The 9,909-nt window shown below is 50.9% G+C and overlaps 1 long non-coding RNA gene across 1 annotated transcript; it reads left to right on the forward strand.

The window, feature by feature from the left end:
* Positions 1-465: 465 nt before the first annotated feature.
* LOC144246574 (uncharacterized) lies at positions 466-940 on the forward strand. Its single transcript, XR_013340231.1, has 3 exons — positions 466-674; positions 753-794; positions 881-940. It is a non-coding gene; the product is annotated as an uncharacterized LOC144246574 (long non-coding RNA).
* Positions 941-9,909: the final 8,969 nt, after the last annotated feature.

Raw genomic sequence — 9,909 nt, forward strand, 5'->3', positions numbered from 1 at the left:
TGCAGATAAGACTGTGTACTGATGTTTAGTTTTCTTTCTCTTGGCAGACTAAGAAATGACAGCGGGGAACTTCCCAGACAGGGAGACGGTCTTCTGCACCCAACAGGGATTTGCTTCCCCAGATGAGTGCAAGATAAGTGGAGGGTTATGACCCACAGAGGGGGTGATAAGCGGGGTGCAAGGTTGGGACTCCCCAGAAGGGGTGTTTGAGTCAGTTTGGAATTGGAGACGTCCAAAAAATGTCTCCTTAGGCCATCTAAAGGCAAAAAGTATCTGTTTTGATCACAGTGCTGAGGTGCTCAGGGCAGAGCAGTTCCGGTGTGTGTCCTGTCACTTGTCTCTGGTGCACTCTGTGTTCTTTGGGTCTCTTGGCCCTTTCTTCTCCTCAAAAGCTCTCTCTCCCTGTCCTGTGTGATGGATGTCTGCACGTATTTTTCCTGGTGCTGTTCTGCCCTGCTGCATAGCCTGTAACAACACAAGTCCTGGGGACTTGAAATTGGCAGTGCAGGGTGTAGTTGGGCTCTAGATTGTATGGGGAGATTGGCTTAATATGTTTAGTTGTGTTAAGCTGTCCTGCAGCCGTTTGACACTAGTCCTAACTTTCTTTCAGATGCTGACAGTTCAAATCTGTGGCCAAGGGCCCCAGTCCTGGGTGAGGGTTTTCCCATGAGCAGGTCAGTCATTTTTTGCATTTGCAGGGGATGCTTGAAGGGTGTCTTTGTCACAGCAGTGTTCTTTGCCTTTATTTTCAGGAGGTCCAGGCAGATAGCAGCAGTCAAGGCCAAGTGTGCCAGGTGAGCAGTGGGCCAAAGCAGTTGTTTGTGCTCAGGTTTCAGGTTTTGGAGCAATGGTATGTATCTGTTCTTGTTTGTGTGTTTAGGGAATCCACCCAGAGTATGCCAAGCCCCTGTCACCAACAGCTGATAGCCGGGATTTCCTGTGCTTGTGAGCCCTCTGGAAGTATTTCAGGACTCTGAGATGAAGCCTTGAAATTTTGTATTTCACGATGGCATCCAAGGAGCCATTGGCAATGGCTGAGGAGTTGCGGTGAGTCGCCGAGGTAGGGAGGTTGAGCCAAGGTCCACTCGTGTTTCAGCCATGTCGAATCACTTTGTCTCTTCTTAACCCAGGCAGACTCTGCGATGACGGTGGCAGCCTCCGAGCCTGGCAAAAGTGAGCGGCCCGAGCATTCTTAGGAGAACGGTGAGTAGCATGTTTGCTGGGTTTTGTCCATTGTGCAGCTAAGATCATGCAGTGATGTTTGGTGTTCTCGATTGTAGCTGAGCACGGGACCACAGCCCGGTGACCATAGGACATTCCCCGCAGGCGAGGCAGCCTCCATTGGCACGTGACGTGGATTCTCATCCCCAGATGGCTGAGAGATAAGTTGAGGGCTCAGGCCCACAGTGGGGGTGAAAGCGGCGTGCTGGGAGGGCCTTTAGGATCAGCTTTGGGGGCAGGGATGTGCAAGAAGTGTCCCCTTAGGTCAGCTAAAGACAAAGTGACTGTTTTGATCTCAGTGCTGAGGTGTTCAGGGCAGAGCAGTTCCGGTGTGTGTCCTGTCACTTGTCTCTGGTGCACTCTGTGTTCTTTGGGTCTCTCGGTCCTTTCTTCTCCTCAAAAGCTCTCTCTCCCTGTCCGGTGCCACGGATGTCTGCACGTATTTTTCCTGGTGCTGTTCTGCCCTGCTGCATAGCCTGTAACAACACAAGTCCTGGGGACTTGAAATTGGCAGTGTAGGGTGTAGTTGGGCTCTAGATTGTATGGGGAGATTGACATAACATGTTTGGTGATGCTAAGCTGTGCTGCAGCCATTTGACACTAGTCCTAACTTCCTTTCAGATGCAGGCAGCTCAAATCTATGGCAGATGGCCCCAGTCCTGGGTGAGGGTTTTCCTATGATCAGGTCAGTCATTGTTTGCATTTGCCGGGGAAGCCTAAGTGGTGACAGTGTTACAGCAGTGTTCTTTGCCTTTATTTTTAGGAGGTCCTGGCAGATAGCAGCAGTCAAGGCCAAGTGTGCCAGGTGAGCAGTGGACAGAAGCAGTTGTTTTTGCTCAGCTTTTAGTTTTTGGTGCAATTGTATGTATCTGTTCTAGTTTGTGTGCTTTAGGGAATCCATTCGGAGTACGCATACCTCTGTCTCCATCTGGCTGATGGACCAGTTTTCATGCACGTGTGATCTTGTGGGAAGCATTACAGCACCCTGTGACAGAGCCTTCCAATTTTGCATTTCAAGGTCCCCTCCTGGTAACCCACAGGAATGGCCAAGGATTTGCGGTGAGGCAGGGAGGAGGATCGAGGGTACCCTCAAGTTGCAGCAATGCCATGTCACCTTGTCTGCCCTTAACCTAGGTGTACCTTGAGATGACTGTGTCAGAATCCAAGCGTGCCTGAGGTGTGTGGCCCGATACTTCTTGGGAGACGGTGAGTAGCAGAATTGTCAGGTTCTGGCCCATGTGCTGTTAAGGTAGTGCACTGATGTTTGGTTTTCTTTCTCTTGGCAGAGCAAGAGATAACAGCCTGGTGACAACTGGAACTTCCCAGACAGGCAGGAGGCCTCGTTCTGCACCTGATGGGGATTTGCATCCCCAGATATGTGCAAGATAAAGTGGAGGGCTAACACCCACAGAGGGAATGGAAGAGAGGTGCTGGGTTGGGACTCCCCAGGAGGGGTTTTTGAGTCAGTTTTGGAGATGGGGATGTCCAAGGAGTGTCCCCTTAGGCCACCTAAAGGGAGAGTGTCTGTTTTGATCTCAGTGCTGAGGTGCTCAGGGCAGAGAAGTGCTGGTGTGTGTCCTGCCACTTGTTTCTGGTGCACTCTGTGTTCTTTGGGTCTCTCAGTTCTTTCTTGTCAAAAGCTCTCTCTCCCTGTCCTGTGTCACGGGTGTCTGCACGTATTTGTCCCGCAGCTGTTCTGCCCTGCTGCATAGCCTGTAACAACACAAGTCCTGGGGACTTGAAATTGGCAGTGCAGGGTGTAGTTGGGCTCTAGATTGTATAGGGAGATTGGCTTAATATGTTTAGTTGTGTTAAGCTGTCCTGCAGCCGTTTGACACTAGTCCTAACTTTCTTTCAGATGCTGACAGTTCAAATCTGTGGCTAAGGGCCCCAGTCCTGGGTGAGGGTTTTCCCATGAGCAGGTCAGTCATTTTTTGCATTTGCAGGGGATGCTTGAAGGGTGTCTTTGTCACAGCAGTGTTCTTTGCCTTTATTTTCAGGAGGTCCAGGCAGATAGCAGCAGTCAAGGCCAAGTGTGCCAGGTGAGCAGTGGGCCAAAGCAGTTGTTTGTGCTCAGGTTTCAGGTTTTGGAGCAATGGTATGTATCTGTTCTTGTTTGTGTGTTTAGGGAATCCACCCAGAGTATGCCAAGCCCCTGTCACCAACAGCTGATAGCCGGGATTTCCTGTGCTTGTGAGCCCTCTGGAAGTATTTCAGGACTCTGAGATGAAGCCTTGAAATTTTGTATTTCACGATGGCATCCAGGGAGCCATTGGCAATGGCTGAGGAGTTGCGGTGAGTCGCCGAGGTAGGGAGGTTGAGCCAAGGTCCACTCGTGTTTCAGCCATGTCGAATCACTTTGTCTCTTCTTAACCCAGGCAGACTCTGCGATGACGGTGGCAGCCTCCGAGCCTGGCAAAAGTGAGCGGCCCGAGCATTCTTAGGAGAACGGTGAGTAGCATGTTTGCTGGGTTTTGTCCATTGTGCAGCTAAGATCATGCAGTGATGTTTGGTGTTCTCGATTGTAGCTGAGCACGGGACCACAGCCCGGTGACCATAGGACATTCCCCGCAGGCGAGGCAGCCTCCATTGGCACGTGACGTGGATTCTCATCCCCAGATGGCTGAGAGATAAGTTGAGGGCTCAGGCCCACAGTGGGGGTGAAAGCGGCGTGCTGGGAGGGCCTTTAGGATCAGCTTTGGGGGCAGGGATGTGCAAGAAGTGTCCCCTTAGGTCAGCTAAAGACAAAGTGACTGTTTTGATCTCAGTGCTGAGGTGTTCAGGGCAGAGCAGTTCCGGTGTGTGTCCTGTCACTTGTCTCTGGTGCACTCTGTGTTCTTTGGGTCTCTCGGTCCTTTCTTCTCCTCAAAAGCTCTCTCTCCCTGTCCGGTGCCACGGATGTCTGCACGTATTTTTCCTGGTGCTGTTCTGCCCTGCTGCATAGCCTGTAACAACACAAGTCCTGGGGACTTGAAATTGGCAGTGTAGGGTGTAGTTGGGCTCTAGATTGTATGGGGAGATTGACATAACATATTTGGTGATGCTAAGCTGTGCTGCAGCCATTTGACACTAGTCCTAACTTCCTTTCAGATGCAGGCAGCTCAAATCTATGGCAGATGGCCCCAGTCCTGGGTGAGGGTTTTCCTATGATCAGGTCAGTCATTGTTTGCATTTGCCGGGGAAGCCTAAGTGGTGACAGTGTTACAGCAGTGTTCTTTGCCTTTATATTTAGGAGGTCCTGGCAGATAGCAGCAGTCAAGGCCAAGTGTGCCAGGTGAGCAGTGGACAGAAGCAGTTGTTTTTGCTCAGCTTTTAGTTTTTGGTGCAATTGTATGTATCTGTTCTAGTTTGTGTGCTTTAGGGAATCCATTCGGAGTACGCATACCTCTGTCTCCATCTGGCTGATGGACCAGTTTTCATGCACGTGTGATCTTGTGGGAAGCATTACAGCACCCTGTGACAGAGCCTTCCAATTTTGCATTTCAAGGTCCCCTCCTGGTAACCCACAGGAATGGCCAAGGATTTGCGGTGAGGCAGGGAGGAGGATCGAGGGTACCCTCAAGTTGCAGCAATGCCATGTCACCTTGTCTGCCCTTAACCTAGGTGTACCTTGAGATGACTGTGTCAGAATCCAAGCGTGCCTGAGGTGTGTGGCCCGATACTTCTTGGGAGACGGTGAGTAGCAGAATTGTCAGGTTCTGCCCCATGTGCTGTTAAGGTAGTGCACTGATGTTTGGTTTTCTTTCTCTTGGCAGAGCAAGAGATAACAGCCTGGTGACAACTGGAACTTCCCAGACAGGCAGGAGGCCTCGTTCTGCACCTGATGGGGATTTGCATCCCCAGATATGTGCAAGATAAAGTGGAGGGCTAACACCCACAGAGGGAATGGAAGAGAGGTGCTGGGTTGGGACTCCCCAGGAGGGGTTTTTGAGTCAGTTTTGGAGATGGGGATGTCCAAGGAGTGTCCCCTTAGGCCACCTAAAGGGAGAGTGTCTGTTTTGATCTCAGTGCTGAGGTGCTCAGGGCAGAGAAGTGCTGGTGTGTGTCCTGCCACTTGTTTCTGGTGCACTCTGTGTTCTTTGGGTCTCTCAGTTCTTTCTTGTCAAAAGCTCTCTCTCCCTGTCCTGTGTCACGGGTGTCTGCACGTATTTGTCCCGCAGCTGCTCTGCCCTGCTGCATAGCCTGTAATAGCACAAGTCCTGGGGACTTGAAATTGGCAGTGTAGGGTGTAGTTGGGCTCTAGATTGTATGGGGAGATTGACATAACATGTTTGGTGATGCTAAGCTGTGCTGCAGCCGTTTGACACTAGTCCTAACTTCCTTTCAGATGCAGACAGCTCAAATCTATGGCAGAGGGCCCCAGTCCTGGGTGGGGGTTTTCCAATCAGCAGGTCAGTCATTGTTCACATTTGCAGGGGCAGCCTAAATGGGGTGACCGTGATACAGCGGTGCTCTTTGCCTTTATTTTTAGGATGTCCAGGCAGATAGCTGCAGTCAAGGCCAAGTGTGCCAGGTGAGCAGGGGACAGAAACAGTTATTCTTGCTCAGGTCTCAGTTTTTGGTGCAATTGTAAGCATCCATTCTTGATTTTGTGCTTTAGGGAATCGACTCGGAGTGCGCATACCTCCGTTACCAACTGGCTGATGGACCAGGTTTCATTCCCTTGTGAATTTGCTGGAAGCATTATAGGACCCTGTGATGGAGCCTTCCAATCCTGCATTTCAAGGTCCCATCCTGGTAGCCCTGAGGAATGGCCGAGGTGTTGTGGTGAGTTGGGGAGGAATGAGATTCCACTCGTGTTTCAGCAATGCCATGTTGCCTTGTCTCCACTTAACCTAGGTGTACCCTGCGATGACGGCATTGGAATCCAAGCACGTCCGAAGCGTGCAGGTCAAGAACCCGGGCATTCCAAGGAGAATGGTCAGTAGCAGCATTATCAGGTTTTGGCCCATGTGCAGATAAGACTGTGTACTGATGTTTAGTTTTCTTTCTCTTGGCAGACTAAGAAATGACAGCGGGGAACTTCCCAGACAGGGAGACGGTCTTCTGCACCCAACAGGGATTTGCTTCCCCAGATGAGTGCAAGATAAGTGGAGGGTTATGACCCACAGAGGGGGTGATAAGCGGGGTGCAAGGTTGGGACTCCCCAGAAGGGGTGTTTGAGTCAGTTTGGAATTGGAGACGTCCAAAAAATGTCTCCTTAGGCCATCTAAAGGCAAAAAGTGTCTGTTTTGATCACAGTGCTGAGGTGCTCAGGGCAGAGCAGTTCCAGTGTGTGTCCTGTCACTTGTTTCTGGTGCACTCTGTGTTCTTTGGGTCTCTTGGTCCTTTCTTCTCCTCAAAAGCTCTCTCTCCCTGTCCTGTGTGATGGATGTCTGCACGTATTTTTCCTGGTGCTGTTCTGCCCTGCTGCATAGCCTGTAACAACACAAGTCCTGGGGACTTGAAATTGGCAGTGCAGGGTGTAGTTGGGCTCTAGATTGTATAGGGAGATTGGCTTAATATGTTTAGTTGTGTTAAGCTGTCCTGCAGCCGTTTGACACTAGTCCTAACTTTCTTTCAGATGCTGACAGTTCAAATCTGTGGCTAAGGGCCCCAGTCCTGGGTGAGGGTTTTCCCATGAGCAGGTCAGTCATTTTTTGCATTTGCAGGGGATGCTTGAAGGGTGTCTTTGTCACAGCAGTGTTCTTTGCCTTTATTTTCAGGAGGTCCAGGCAGATAGCAGCAGTCAAGGCCAAGTGTGCCAGGTGAGCAGTGGGCCAAAGCAGTTGTTTGTGCTCAGGTTTCAGGTTTTGGAGCAATGGTATGTATCTGTTCTTGTTTGTGTGTTTAGGGAATCCACCCAGAGTATGCCAAGCCCCTGTCACCAACAGCTGATAGCCGGGATTTCCTGTGCTTGTGAGCCCTCTGGAAGTATTTCAGGACTCTGAGATGAAGCCTTGAAATTTTGTATTTCACGATGGCATCCAGGGAGCCATTGGCAATGGCTGAGGAGTTGCGGTGAGTCGCCGAGGTAGGGAGGTTGAGCCAAGGTCGTGTTTCAGCCATGTCGAATCACTTTGTCTCTTCTTAACCCAGGCAGACTCTGCGATGACGGTGGCAGCCTCCGAGCCTGGCAAAAGTGAGCGGCCCGAGCATTCTTAGGAGAACGGTGAGTAGCATGTTTGCTGGGTTTTGTCCATTGTGCAGCTAAGATCATGCAGTGATGTTTGGTGTTCTCGATTGTAGCTGAGCACGGGACCACAGCCCGGTGACCATAGGACATTCCCCGCAGGCGAGGCAGCCTCCATTGGCACGTGACGTGGATTCTCATCCCCAGATGGCTGAGAGATAAGTTGAGGGCTCAGGCCCACAGTGGGGGTGAAAGCGGCGTGCTGGGAGGGCCTTTAGGATCAGCTTTGGGGGCAGGGATGTGCAAGAAGTGTCCCCTTAGGTCAGCTAAAGACAAAGTGACTGTTTTGATCTCAGTGCTGAGGTGTTCAGGGCAGAGCAGTTCCGGTGTGTGTCCTGTCACTTGTCTCTGGTGCACTCTGTGTTCTTTGGGTCTCTCGGTCCTTTCTTCTCCTCAAAAGCTCTCTCTCCCTGTCCGGTGCCACGGATGTCTGCACGTATTTTTCCTGGTGCTGTTCTGCCCTGCTGCATAGCCTGTAACAACACAAGTCCTGGGGACTTGAAATTGGCAGTGTAGGGTGTAGTTGGGCTCTAGATTGTATGGGGAGATTGACATAACATGTTTGGTGATGCTAAGCTGTGCTGCAGCCATTTGACACTAGTCCTAACTTCCTTTCAGATGCAGGCAGCTCAAATCTATGGCAGATGGCCCCAGTCCTGGGTGAGGGTTTTCCTATGATCAGGTCAGTCATTGTTTGCATTTGCCGGGGAAGCCTAAGTGGTGACAGTGTTACAGCAGTGTTCTTTGCCTTTATTTTTAGGAGGTCCTGGCAGATAGCAGCAGTCAAGGCCAAGTGTGCCAGGTGAGCAGTGGACAGAAGCAGTTGTTTTTGCTCAGCTTTTAGTTTTTGGTGCAATTGTATGTATCTGTTCTAGTTTGTGTGCTTTAGGGAATCCATTCGGAGTACGCATACCTCTGTCTCCATCTGGCTGATGGACCAGTTTTCATGCACGTGTGATCTTGTGGGAAGCATTACAGCACCCTGTGACAGAGCCTTCCAATTTTGCATTTCAAGGTCCCCTCCTGGTAACCCACAGGAATGGCCAAGGATTTGCGGTGAGGCAGGGAGGAGGATCGAGGGTACCCTCAAGTTGCAGCAATGCCATGTCACCTTGTCTGCCCTTAACCTAGGTGTACCTTGAGATGACTGTGTCAGAATCCAAGCGTGCCTGAGGTGTGTGGCCCGATACTTCTTGGGAGACGGTGAGTAGCAGAATTGTCAGGTTCTGGCCCATGTGCTGTTAAGGTAGTGCACTGATGTTTGGTTTTCTTTCTCTTGGCAGAGCAAGAGATAACAGCCTGGTGACAACTGGAACTTCCCAGACAGGCAGGAGGCCTCGTTCTGCACCTGATGGGGATTTGCATCCCCAGATATGTGCAAGATAAAGTGGAGGGCTAACACCCACAGAGGGAATGGAAGAGAGGTGCTGGGTTGGGACTCCCCAGGAGGGGTTTTTGAGTCAGTTTTGGAGATGGGGATGTCCAAGGAGTGTCCCCTTAGGCCACCTAAAGGGAGAGTGTCTGTTTTGATCTCAGTGCTGAGGTGCTCAGGGCAGAGAAGTGCTGGTGTGTGTCCTGCCACTTGTTTCTGGTGCACTCTGTGTTCTTTGGGTCTCTCAGTTCTTTCTTGTCAAAAGCTCTCTCTCCCTGTCCTGTGTCACGGGTGTCTGCACGTATTTGTCCCGCAGCTGTTCTGCCCTGCTGCATAGCCTGTAACAACACAAGTCCTGGGGACTTGAAATTGGCAGTGCAGGGTGTAGTTGGGCTCTAGATTGTATAGGGAGATTGGCTTAATATGTTTAGTTGTGTTAAGCTGTCCTGCAGCCGTTTGACACTAGTCCTAACTTTCTTTCAGATGCTGACAGTTCAAATCTGTGGCTAAGGGCCCCAGTCCTGGGTGAGGGTTTTCCCATGAGCAGGTCAGTCATTTTTTGCATTTGCAGGGGATGCTTGAAGGGTGTCTTTGTCACAGCAGTGTTCTTTGCCTTTATTTTCAGGAGGTCCAGGCAGATAGCAGCAGTCAAGGCCAAGTGTGCCAGGTGAGCAGTGGGCCAAAGCAGTTGTTTGTGCTCAGGTTTCAGGTTTTGGAGCAATGGTATGTATCTGTTCTTGTTTGTGTGTTTAGGGAATCCACCCAGAGTATGCCAAGCCCCTGTCACCAACAGCTGATAGCCGGGATTTCCTGTGCTTGTGAGCCCTCTGGAAGTATTTCAGGACTCTGAGATGAAGCCTTGAAATTTTGTATTTCACGATGGCATCCAGGGAGCCATTGGCAATGGCTGAGGAGTTGCGGTGAGTCGCCGAGGTAGGGAGGTTGAGCCAAGGTCCACTCGTGTTTCAGCCATGTCGAATCACTTTGTCTCTTCTTAACCCAGGCAGACTCTGCGATGACGGTGGCAGCCTCCGAGCCTGGCAAAAGTGAGCGGCCCGAGCATTCTTAGGAGAACGGTGAGTAGCATGTTTGCTGGGTTTTGTCCATTGTGCAGCTAAGATCATGCAGTGATGTTTGGTGTTCT

The sequence above is a fragment of the Lonchura striata genome, chromosome 7 (genome assembly GCF_046129695.1).
Source record: "Lonchura striata isolate bLonStr1 chromosome 7, bLonStr1.mat, whole genome shotgun sequence".
Classification (NCBI taxonomy): Eukaryota; Metazoa; Chordata; class Aves; order Passeriformes; family Estrildidae; genus Lonchura; species Lonchura striata.